This window comes from Microtus pennsylvanicus, chromosome 6 (assembly GCF_037038515.1).
Source record: "Microtus pennsylvanicus isolate mMicPen1 chromosome 6, mMicPen1.hap1, whole genome shotgun sequence".
Classification (NCBI taxonomy): Eukaryota; Metazoa; Chordata; class Mammalia; order Rodentia; family Cricetidae; genus Microtus; species Microtus pennsylvanicus.
The window spans coordinates 84,898,907-84,910,697 of record NC_134584.1 but is presented as its reverse complement, the minus strand read 5'-3'; the positions used below and the strand labels follow the sequence as shown (position 1 = coordinate 84,910,697).

Below are 11,791 nucleotides of genomic sequence, written 5' to 3'. Positions count from 1 at the left end.
CAAGTGCCCAAGATGAGACGCTGTAGTTGAACTTTCCCGTGGGCCAGGTGCCGGCACACAAAAAAACGACACAGGAACTTGTTATTGATTATGAAAGCTTGGCCTTAGCTTAGGCTTTTCCCCAACCAGCTCTTATAACTTAACCGTTTCTGTTAATCTATATTCTGTCACGTGGTTCGGTTACCGCTCCTCTGTACCATATGTCCGACTTCAGTGTCTGGCTGGTGTCTCTTTGCACACTCAATTCCTCCCGTGTTTCTCTCTCTCTCCAGAAGTCCCGCCTATCCTTTCCTGCCTAGTTATTGGGCATTCAGCTCTTTATTAAACAAATCACAGTGATAGATTTTCACACAGTGTAATCAAATATTTTGCAAATAAACCAGTCACTGGTGGATTCTAGGCTGACAATCTACCTGCAAGCCATGTCTCCAGCATACACACACACACACACACACACACACACACACACACACACACACACACACAGAGGAGTTGGCAAGCCTGTATGAACAGCAGACAGGCCGGTAGACTCAAGTTCAAGAACAAAAGACACAGATGTACCTGGAGAGAGGAGAGGTGAGATTTCACTCTGGTCACTCTGCTAGTGCTGGGACTGGCCCCAGGGTTCTGTGAGTTTTGAGGATTGCTAGGGGACCCCAACGGAGCTTTATTGAATTACTAGGTCTTTGCAGCTCCCAGAGAGAGCTGGAATGGCTCCCAGCCTCAGCGGGACGTGCAGAAGGGCAGAAAGGAAGGAAAGCTTGGGCTTTCAATCTGGGGGCTTCGCCCAGCTAGCAAACACACTCTGCCATGGCCAGGACAGTGAGGATGGATGCTGTTTCTCCCATCTTGTCTTGTTACCGTAGGCCATCCCCACTGAGCAGGCCGTTGCCTTGGTCGGGCCAGTGACAGTCAGTTGGGCATAGCCTTGGGTGAGTTTGGCATGGAATACAGAGGTCAAATGTGGGGCCCAAGTTGCAGAGTGCTGCGCCCCAATCCCCTGTCTCCTGGACTGATAAGAAAGTGCTCAAAAAAGAGGGTCGTGGGATTGCCCAAGGGCACAGGGCAGAGCTGAGTACCTTCCCAATTTTAAATGCCCAAAACAGACAGGGAGACCAGGCTGGGGAGTGACATGGAACTGAACTTCAAGTCTGTCCTCTTTGTAAAATTAAAAAGATAGGGGCAAGCAAGATTGCTCAATGGGTAAAGGTGGCTGCTGCCAAGCACTACTGCCAAAGATCCATCCCTGGGACCCACACGGTGGAAGAGGGAACTGATTCCTGCGAGCTGTCATCCGATCTCCCCCCCCCCCACACACACACACAAACACACTTTTAAAAATAAAAATGTGAGCCGGGCATGGCGACACACACTTTTGTGAGCCGGGCAGGGTAGCACACGCTTTAATCCCAGCACTTGGGAGGCAGCCACTAAGCCATCTCTCTAGGCCCACCCTCTGCCCCCACTTCAAAAATTTTAAAGTAGGATTGGAGAGATGGCTTGGCAGTTAAGAGCACTGGTTGTTCTCCTAGAAGTCTTGAGTTCAATTCCCAACAACCACACGGTGACTCACAATCATATGCAGTGGGATCTGGTACCCTCTTTTGGCCTGCAGGCACACAAACATACAGAATACTGTATTACATAATAAAGAAATAAATCTTTAAAAAACTTTTTTTAAAGTAGGGCCAAGGGACTGGAGAGATGGCTCAGGAGTTAAGAGTACTGATTACTTGTTGGATTTCCAGCAACTGCATGGAGGCTCACAACAGTCTATAACTCCAGTTTCAGGGTATCCAGTGCCCTCTTCTGGTCTCCACGGGCACCAGGAACACACGTGGTACACAGACATACATGTAGGCAAAATACCCAGGTAAAATAATTTTTAAATTATGAGACTCAAACACAAGGCCCCAAGTTCCATTTCAGAACCGATGTTAAAAACAAACAAACAGGTGTGGTGGTTTGGATGAGAAACGGCCCCCATCGACTTGCAGGGAGTGACATAATTGGAGGGGTGGCCTTGTTGGAAGAAGTGTGTTGCAGGGGTGGGCTCTGAGGTTTCAGACGCTCAAGCCAGGCCCAGTGTCACTTTTTTCCTGCCGTCTGCTGATCCTGGTGGGAGACCCTGTCTCAAAAGCAAGATGGGACTTGTGGTGGTTAAACCCTTTAATCCCAGCATTCCAGAGACGGAGGCCCGTGAATCTCTGTGAGTTCAAGGTCAGCCTGGTCTACGGAGTGAGTTCTAGGACAGCCAGGGTTACTGAGAAGGCCTGTCTCAAAAACAAAGAAATAACAAAAAAACCCAAGGTCCCTAAAACCAAGGTGGACAGTCCCTCAGGAATGAGGTTGTGCTTTGGTCTTCATATCCAGGAGCATATATTCACATGTACCTACACACACACGCACACACATCAGCACATGCATGTGTGCGCGCACACACATAAATAAACAAATGAATAAATCATCATTTTGCTGCCACTAAAGGAATATTTTTTTCACATGATCTTAAAGGATTGGTACCCAGACTGCTTATCAGTTAGAGCAAGGGGAAGAAGTCACATCCGTGATATGACTTACCATGGCTCAACTTCGATTGTGTTGGTTTTGTTTTTATTTTTGAGTTGGCTGGCCTCCCAGTTACCAAGTAGCCCAGGCTGGATTTGAGCACAGTCTTTTTTCTTCCTTCCTTCCTTCCTTTCTTTCTTTCTTTCTTTCTTTCTTTCTTTCTTTCTTTCTTTCTTTCTTTCTTTTATTGGCTTTTCAAGACAGAGTTTCTCTGTGAAGCCCCCCAGCTGTTCTGGATGCTCTCTTGTAGACCAGGCTGGCCTCAAACTCACAGAGACCTGTCTGCCTCTGCCTCCTGAGTGCTGGGATTAAAGGTGTGCACCACACTGCCCGGCTTTGAGCACAGTCTTCCAAGTGCTCAAACAGCCAGGACAACAGCCAGGTGCTGCCATGCTAGTTGGACTACAATTTTTCCTGTTATGATAGTATATTAGCTACTTTTAGCATTTCTTTGACAAAAGCAACTTAAGAGTTTGATTCACGGTTTGGAGAAAGAGTCCATCATGGTGGGAAGTTACAGTGGCAGGAGCTCGTCACCCTGCAGCTTCAGTCAGGAAGGAAAGAGAGAGAGAGAGACAGAAAGAGAGAGAGAGAGAGAGAGAGAGAGAGAGAGAGAGAGAGAGAGAGAGAGAGAGGCTCTTTATTCATTCCAGGACCCAAGCCCTCAGGGTGGTGCTGCTCTAGACAGGGTGGGCCTTCCTGTACCAGTTCAACCTTTCTAGGAATGTTCCCACAGACCTGCCAAGGTGTGTGTCTCCATAGCAATGGTATCAGTTACTGTTCTGCAGCTGCAATGAACGATACCATGGCCAGCTCAGTGGTGATGGCACACCACTTTAATCCCAGCACTTGGGAGGCAAAGGTAGGTGGATTTCGGTGAGTGGTGAGTTTGAGGCCAGCCTGGTCTATAGAGCTAGTACTAGGACAGTTGGAGATGTAACTCAGAGAAACCTTGTCTCTAAAGATAAACCGCCGGGTGGTGGTGGTGGTGCACACCTCTAATCCCAGCATTCAGGAGGCAGAGGCAGGTGGATCTCTGTGAGTTTGAGACCAGCCTAGTCTATAGAACAAGTTCCAGAGCAGTCTCCAAAACTACAGAGAAGCCCTGCCTCAAAAAATTAAAAAAATAAATGAATAAATAAAGAAAAGAAATCAAACAAACAAGACACCATGACCAAGGCAATGCATAAAACTTTTGATTTCATCTTAGAGTTTTAGAAGGTTTGAGTCCAAACTATCAAAATGAGGACATAGTGGCAGGGACAGATAGGGGTTCACATCTTCATCTACACGTACAAGGCAGTGGGGGAGGGGGCAGAAGGAAAGAGTGTATGTGTGTGTGTGTGTGGGAATGATTTGAGTCTCTGAAACCTCAAAGTCCCCTAAAGGCACACCTCCAAAAAGGACACACCCTACCCCTTCCCAAATAGTGCCACCAACTGGAGACCATATTTTTTTTTTACCATTGTTGTTTTGTTTTTTGAGGTAGAGTTTCTCTCTGTAACAGCCCTTGCTTGTGTCTTGGAACTTGCGTTATAGACCAGGTATCAAACTCAGAGAGCAAACTCAGAGAGCAAACTCAGAAGGCCTCTGCCTTCTGAATGCTGTGATTAAAGGCATGTGACAGTGTGCCTGGAAGTGAGGGGACCAAATATTTAAACTATGAAACTATGGGGGAATCATCTTCATTCAGACTACTACATCCCATCCCGGATCCCCATAGGCTTGTGGCCCTCTCATAAACAAAATGCATTCCGTCCAGTTCAAAAGTCCCTATCTATCTATAGTCTTTCACAATGTCAACAGTGTGAAAGTCCAAACCTAGTCTCTTCTGAGACTGAAGGCAATCTCTTAACTGTCACCCTCTGTAAATTCAAACAGCGAGTCACACCCTTCCAACATACAACGGCCCAGAATATACATCACCATTCCAAAGGGGAGTAAAGAGACACAGTGGACCAAAGCAAGACCAAAACCCAGAAGGGCAAACTCAAAATCTTGTAGTTGCAGCAGAGCTGTGGTGGCGCATGCTTTTAATCCCAGCATTCGGGAGACAGAGACAGGCGGATCTCTGTGAGTTCAAGGCCAGCCTGGACTATAAGAGCTAGTTCCAGAACAGGCTTCAAAGCTACAGAGAAACCCTGTCTCAAAAAACCAAATAATAAATAAATAAATAAACCCCGTAGTTATGTGTCTGATGTCAAACAGTTTATGTAGATCCATCCTTCCAGCTTGCTGCCTACAATAGTAATCCTAAATCCAGTCAAGCTGACCATGATGATGGGCGGCACAACGCCATCTTTTGTCAAAATGACACCGAATCACAGCACATAAAGTAGCAACAGTTCACCCTTGGCCCCCAAGTCTCCTTCATCTCATTTTTTTAACATTTATTTATTTATTATGTATACAACATTCTGCCTCAATGTATGCCCCCATGCCAGAGGAGGGCGCCAGATCTCAGTACAGATGGTTGTGAGCCACCATGTGGTTGCTGGGAATTGAACTCAGGACCTCTGGAAGAGCAGCCAGTGCTCTTTACCTCTGAGCCATCTCTCCAGTCCCCTCTCCTTCATCTCATACTGCAAGACTTTAGTAGGTCTCTAAAAAATCCTTAAGCCTTTGAAGCCCCAACTCTCCTGAAAAGTCCCAAGGCAGTTCTAGGCCTGAAGGCCGTCTCTGTGAGCCTGGAGGGGGTCTCTAACGGTGAGCTTGCTGTGGTTTGAAGGTGAAAAGTCCCCCATAGGCACATGAGTCCAGGCTGGAGTTGCTGTCTGGGAAGGTTGAGGCAGAACCTGGTGGGAGGAAGCATGGCACGGAGAGCAGGCTCTGAGATCCGGTAGCCTAGTTCCACATCCAGCACTCTCTGCTACAAGACTGCCAGCGCGCAGAGATGGTGGGAGGAAAACCAGGCTCAGAGTAAATCAAACCCAAGCAGGAGAGAGGCCAAGGCCTGTAGCATTTGGGCTCCTAGGGCTTGCTTGGGTAGCCTTGCCTCTCCAGCTCTGCGAGCTCGATCACACACCTTCTTCCACGGGCTGGCACTGCTCCACACCTAAAGCGTTCCTCGGCAGACTTCCCATAGCCCTGCCATCCCCAATATTCTGGACTGTTCGTGGTATCTTAAGCTTCACCTTCCCAGCTTTACTCAGTGGTTTCTCAAACCTTCCTTGCAGGGAAGCAGATTCTGCCACGCATTTCCTGGACTCAGTAGCTTTCTGTAACCTTGGCCAATCCTCTGCAGCGCGTAGATAATGCTTACAGGTTCTAGTGTCAGCTTTACAGTAGCCTGTCCCTAGCCTGTGGGTGGACCATGATGACCTCAGTAGCTGTGACCTCTATTCACCTTCCAGGCTGACTCTGAAGGAGCACTTCCCTGTGTGGTCATCTGGGGACAGGAAACCCATATGTCTTAGTTACTGTTCTATCACTGAAGAGACACCATGCTTACAAAAGAAAGTATTTGCCCGCTGTTGGTGTGCGGCGGCCGGGAAGGTGCCTCCCGCAGTCGCTCCGAACTGCGGACCTGAGAGCTTCCCGCAGAGGGCCGTCTGAGGGAGTGGAGTGGGTCAGGCGGGGCCGAGCCGGGCCGTGGGCCGTGTGGGAGCCAGGCCGGGCCGGCGGACAGCAGGATGGGCTGCACCCGGAGCGCCAAGGACAAGGCGGCAGCCGAGTGCTCTAAGATGATCAACAAGAACCTGCGGGAGGACGGCGGTGAGAAGGCAGCGCCCGCGGAAGGTGAAGTTGCTTCTGTTAGGTGCTGGGGAGTCAGGGAAGAGCACCATCGTCAAGCAGATGAAGATCATCCATGAAGATGGCTATTCAGAGGAAGAATGTCGGCAGTATCATGCGGTTGTCTACAGCAACACCATCCAGTCCATCATGGCCATTGTCAAGGCCATGGGCAACCTGTAGATTGACTTTGCCGACCCCCAGCGTGCGGACGATGCCAGGCAGCTGTTTGCACTGTCCTGTGCTGCTGAGGAGCAAGGTATGCTTCCTGAAGATCTGTCCGGCATCATCCGGAGGCTCTGGGCTGACCATGGTGTGCAAGCCTGCTTTGGTCGCTCACGGGAATACCAGCTCAATGATTCAGCCGCTTATTACCTGAACGACCTGGAGCGCATTGCACAGAGTGACTACATCCCTACGCAGCAGGATGTACTGCGGACCCGTGTGAAAACCACGGGCATTGTGGAAACACACTTCACCTTCAAGGACTTACACTTCAGGATGTTCGATGTGGGTGGTCAGCGATCTGAGCGGAAGAAGAGGATCCACTGCTTTGAGGGTGTCACGGCCATCATCTTCTGTGTCGCCTTGAGCGCCTATGACTTGGTGCTGGCTGAGGATGAGGAGATGAATCGCATGCATGAGAGTATGAAGCTGTTTGACAGCATCTGCAATAACAAGGGGTTCACAGACACCTCCATCATCCTCTTCCTCAACAAGAAGGACCTGTTTGAAGAGAAGATCACACAGAGCCCTCTGACCATCTGTTTCCCCGAGTACACAGGGGCCAAATAGTATAACAAGGCTGCCAGCTACATCCAGAGCAAGTTTGAGGACCTGGATAAGCGCAAAGACACCAAGGAGATATACACGCACTTCACGTGCGCCACCAACACCAGGAACGTGCAGTTTGTGTTTGATGCCGTCACCGATGTCATCATCAAGAATAACCTGAAGGACTGTGGCCTCTTCTGAGGGGCAGCAGGCCTGGCAGGATGGGCCACCGCCGACTCTGCTCCCTGCTACCCCTGAGGAAGATGGGGGCAAGAAGACCATGCTCCCTGCCTGTTCCCCCGCCCCACCCCCAGCTGCTTCTCCCATCTTTTCTCTCTGTTCTCAGCTCCCGTCCCCTCCCTTAGCTCTAGACTTGGAGGAGGGGTTGCCACAGGCCTCTCTGTTTGAAGCCCACCCTTGTCTGAGGGGCCGGGAGTGGCCATGGTACACCCTTCTTGGGCATCTGTTCTGGTTTTCCGACCGTTGTCTTGTTCTAGGGTGAGGGGAGCGCATGCGGAATTTCCCAAGGCCTGTGTCTGGAGGGGTACCCACTTCTCCAGCCTAGACCCCTGGCTTTGTCCAACACCAGCCCTGACCCAAGTCCAAATGTTTACAGGGAGCCTCCTGCCTATCCTACTTTTTGCCGCTCGGAGGCCCCAAAGAAAAAAACACAAGAAGCAAGAGAGACCACCATTCCTGGAGACACAGTCCACCTGCTCATTCTTGTAGCTTTAAAAAAAAGAAAAAAGAAAAAGGAAAGGAAAAAAAAAAGGAAAACTGCAAACCTAGAAGACTTTTTAGAGAAACCAATTTAAAACTGTCAGGTCCTGACCAGCACCTCTCCTCCCAACTCCCTTTCCAGTGATTCCGTGCCTTGAGTGTGTCTGAGAGTTTACACCCATCCCTCTTCGGGCGGCCCCCTGCCCTGCCCTCTACGGAATTGGATTCCAAGGGCTGTTCCAGACAACTGCCAATGTCCCTGAGGGCCCTGCCCTGAAGTCCTGGGCCCAGGCTCCATTAACCTAAATGTAGCTCCTTAGGGCTAATCTAGGAACCTCCGCTGCCTGCTGAGGGGCCAGGCCCCTCATGCCCTCACCTCAGGCCCGGGTCCTTCAGCGTTGAACGCTTCCTTGCTTTTTTCACATGTTTTATGGAATTGTTCACATGATTTGAAATAATAAAATGTAGAAACACCACAAAAAAAAAGTATTTACTTGGGGCTGGTTTACAGTTTTGGAGATCTTTACAGTTTTATCATCTTGGCAGAGAGCATGGCAGCAGGCACAGCAGGCAGGCATGGTGCTAGAGATACCATGATGATGGAGCGTTGCATCCTGATCTGCAGGCCGAGAGAGTAGGCCTGACAAAGGTTTTTGAAAGCTCAAAGCCCACCCCCAGTGACGTATTTCCTCCAACAAAGCCACATCTCCCAATCCTTTAATTCATTCAAATAGTAACTAAGCATTCAAATATATGAGCCTATGGGGGCCATTCTTATTCACGCCACCCCATGTGACAGTATGGGTTCTCTCTTTCCAAAAGAATTTTGCAGGAAAATGGATGGAGCTAGAAAACATTGAGGTAACCCTGAACCAGAAAGACAATTATCACAAGCACTCACTCATAGGTGGGTTTTAAACATAAAAGCAAAGAAAACCAGCCTACAGTTCACAATCCCAGAGAACCTAGATAACAATGAGGACCCCAAGAGAGACATAGATCTAATCTACATAGGATGTAGAAAAAGACAAGATCTCCTGAATAAATTGGGAGCATGGGGATCTTGGGAGAGAGTTGAGGGGGAAGGAGAGAGGCTGGAAGGGGAGCAGAGAAAAATGTACAGCTCAATAAAAGCAAAATAAAACAAAGTGTCCATAGGTGTATGAACATATTATGTCTGGGCCTCCAGTTTGACTTCATTGATAAACATATCTGTATGCCAATATCATTTTGTGTTTGTTCCTACAGCCATGTAGAACAATTTGAGATCATAGGATAGTGAGTGATACCTCCAGCATTTTTACTATTCAGGACTGTGTTAGCTATCTAGGTCTATTTAAATTGTTTATCTAATCATAATTTGACTTTGGTAGGTCGTATATATCAAGAAATTCATCCGTTTCTTTTTGTCTTCCTGTTTGGTGGAGTACAGATTTTTAAATTATATTCTTATGATATGTTGTTGGTTGTCTTTACTCTTTTGGTTCTTTGTTCTTTGGGGGTCAATCACCCAGTTCCCAAATAGATACACATGAAGACTTGTTCTTACTTAGGAATGTCCGGCTTTAGTTTAGCTTGGCTTATTTCTAGTCAGCTTTTCTTTCTTTCTTTCTTTCTTTCTTTCTTTCTTTCTTTCCTTCCTTCCTTCCTTCCTTCCTTCCTTCCTTCCTTCCTTCCTTCCTTTCTTCCTTTCTTTCGTTTTTGTTTTTTGAGATAGGGTTTCTCTGTGTTGCTCTGAAGCCTGTCCTGGAACTAGCTCTTGTAGACCAGGCTGGTCTCCAACTCATAGAGATCTGCCTGCCTCTGCCTCCCTAGTGCTGGGATTAAAAGTGTGCACCACCGGGCTGGAGAGATGGCTCAGCAGTTAAGAGCATTGCCTGCTCTTCCAAAGGTCGGAGTTCAATTCCCAGCAACCACATGGTGGCTCACAACCATCTGTAATGAGGTCTGGTGCCCTCTTCTGGCCTGTAGACAGAATATTGTATACATAATAAATAAATATTACAAAAAAAAGTGTGCACCACCACCTCCCGGCAATCTTTTCTTAAATGATTCTATATACCTTTTGCCTCTGGACTTTTTTCTTTATCCTAAATTCCTTTCTTTACTTCTTACTCCATGGCTTGCTCGGTAGCTGGGTGATTGGCCACTTTTTTTCTTGCTCCTTGATCTTTTCTTCTCTCTTTTTCTCCTATTTGTTCTCTCTGTCTGCCAGCCCTGCCTATCTTTTCTCCTGCTTTGCTATTGGCCATTCAGCTCTTTATTAAACCAATCAGATGTTTTAGACAGGCAAAGTAACACAACTTCACAGAAGTAAACAAACACAACATAAAAGAATGCAAGACATCTTTGCATCGTTAAACAGAAGTTACACAGTATAAACAAGTGTAACACTTCTTTAATCAATATTCTACAACAGTGGTGGATTTCCTCAGTGTCTGGGTATTTGTTGTGATCTCCCTCTTTTTTCTCTAATTTTATTAATTTAGATCTTCTCTCTCCATATTTTAGTAATTTGACCAAGGGTTTGTCAATCTTACTGATTTTCTCAAAGAACCAACTCTTATTTTCATGAATTCTTTGTATTGTTTTTGTTTGTTTCTATTTTATCAATTTTAGACCTGAATTTGATTATTTCTTGCCATTTACTCTTTTGGGGTGTTATTTCTTCTTTTGTTTTCTATAGCTTTCAGGTGTGCCTTTAAGTTGCTAATATGAAATCCCTTCAATTACTTGTTGCAGACACTTAGTGCTATGAACTTGCCTCTCAGAACCACCTTCACTGTGTCACACAGGTGTGGATGTGTTTTGTTTACACTTTCACCTAATTCTAAAATGCTTTAAATTTCCTTCTTGATTTCTGTCTCAACCCATTTTTCATTCGGTAGTGAGTTGTTTCGTTCCCATGAGCTCGTAGCTTTCCGTTGTTTCTGTTGTTGTTGATGTTCAACTTTAGTCCATGGTGCTCAGATAGGACGCAGGATGTTCTTAATTTTCTTGTGTTTGACGAGGCTTACTTTATGTCCAGCTGTGAGGTAGATTTTGGAGAAAGTTTCCTGAGGTGCTGAGAAGTGGTATATTATTTGTGTGTGTGTGTGTGTGTGTGTGTGTGTGTGTGTGTGTGTGTGTGTGTGTGTGTGTTTGGGTGAACTGTTCTGTAAATATCTGCTAGATCCATTTGATTAATGAAATTATGTAACTCTAGCATCTCTCGATTTAGTTTTTGTCTGTAAAGCAAAGGACATGGTCAACAAGACAAAACAACAGCCTACAGAATGGGAAAAGATCTTCACTAACACCACATCAGACAAAGGTCTGATCTCCAAAATATACACAGAACTCCAGAAATTGGACACCAAAAGATCACATAATCCAATAAAAAAATGGAGTACAGACCTAAACAGAGAACTCTCAACAGAGGAATCTAAAATGGCTGAAAGACACTTAAGGAAATGTTCAACATCCTTAGTCATCAGAGAAATGCAAATCAAAACAACTCTGAGATTCCATCTTACACCTGTAAGAATGGCCAAGATCAAAAACACTGATGACAATTTATGCTAGAGAGGTTGTGGAGAAAAGGGAACACTCCTGCATTGCTGGTGGGAGTGCAAGCTGATACAGCCTCTTTGGATGTCAGTGTGGCGATTTCTCAGAAAATTAAGAAACAACCTTCCTCAAGACCCAGTAATACCACTTTTGGGTATATATCCAAAGGATGTTCAACCGTGCCACAAGGACATGTGCTCAACTATGTTCATAGCAGCTTTGTTTGTCATAGCCAGAACCTGGAAACAACCTAAATGCCCCTTGATTGAAGAATGGATAAGGAAAATGTGGTACATTTACACAATGGAGTACTACACAGCAATAAATAAATAAATAAATAAAATAAAATAACATCTTGATTTTTGCAGGAAAATGGATGGAGCTAGAAAACATTATTTTGAGTGAGGTAACTCAGACACAGAAAGACAATTATCACATGTACTCAGTC

General features: G+C 46.4%; 1 pseudogene; it reads left to right on the top strand.

Moving 5' to 3' along the window:
- Positions 1–6,088: 6,088 nt before the first annotated feature.
- LOC142852136 (guanine nucleotide-binding protein G(i) subunit alpha-2 pseudogene) lies at positions 6,089–8,047 on the top strand (annotated as a pseudogene).
- Positions 8,048–11,791: the final 3,744 nt, after the last annotated feature.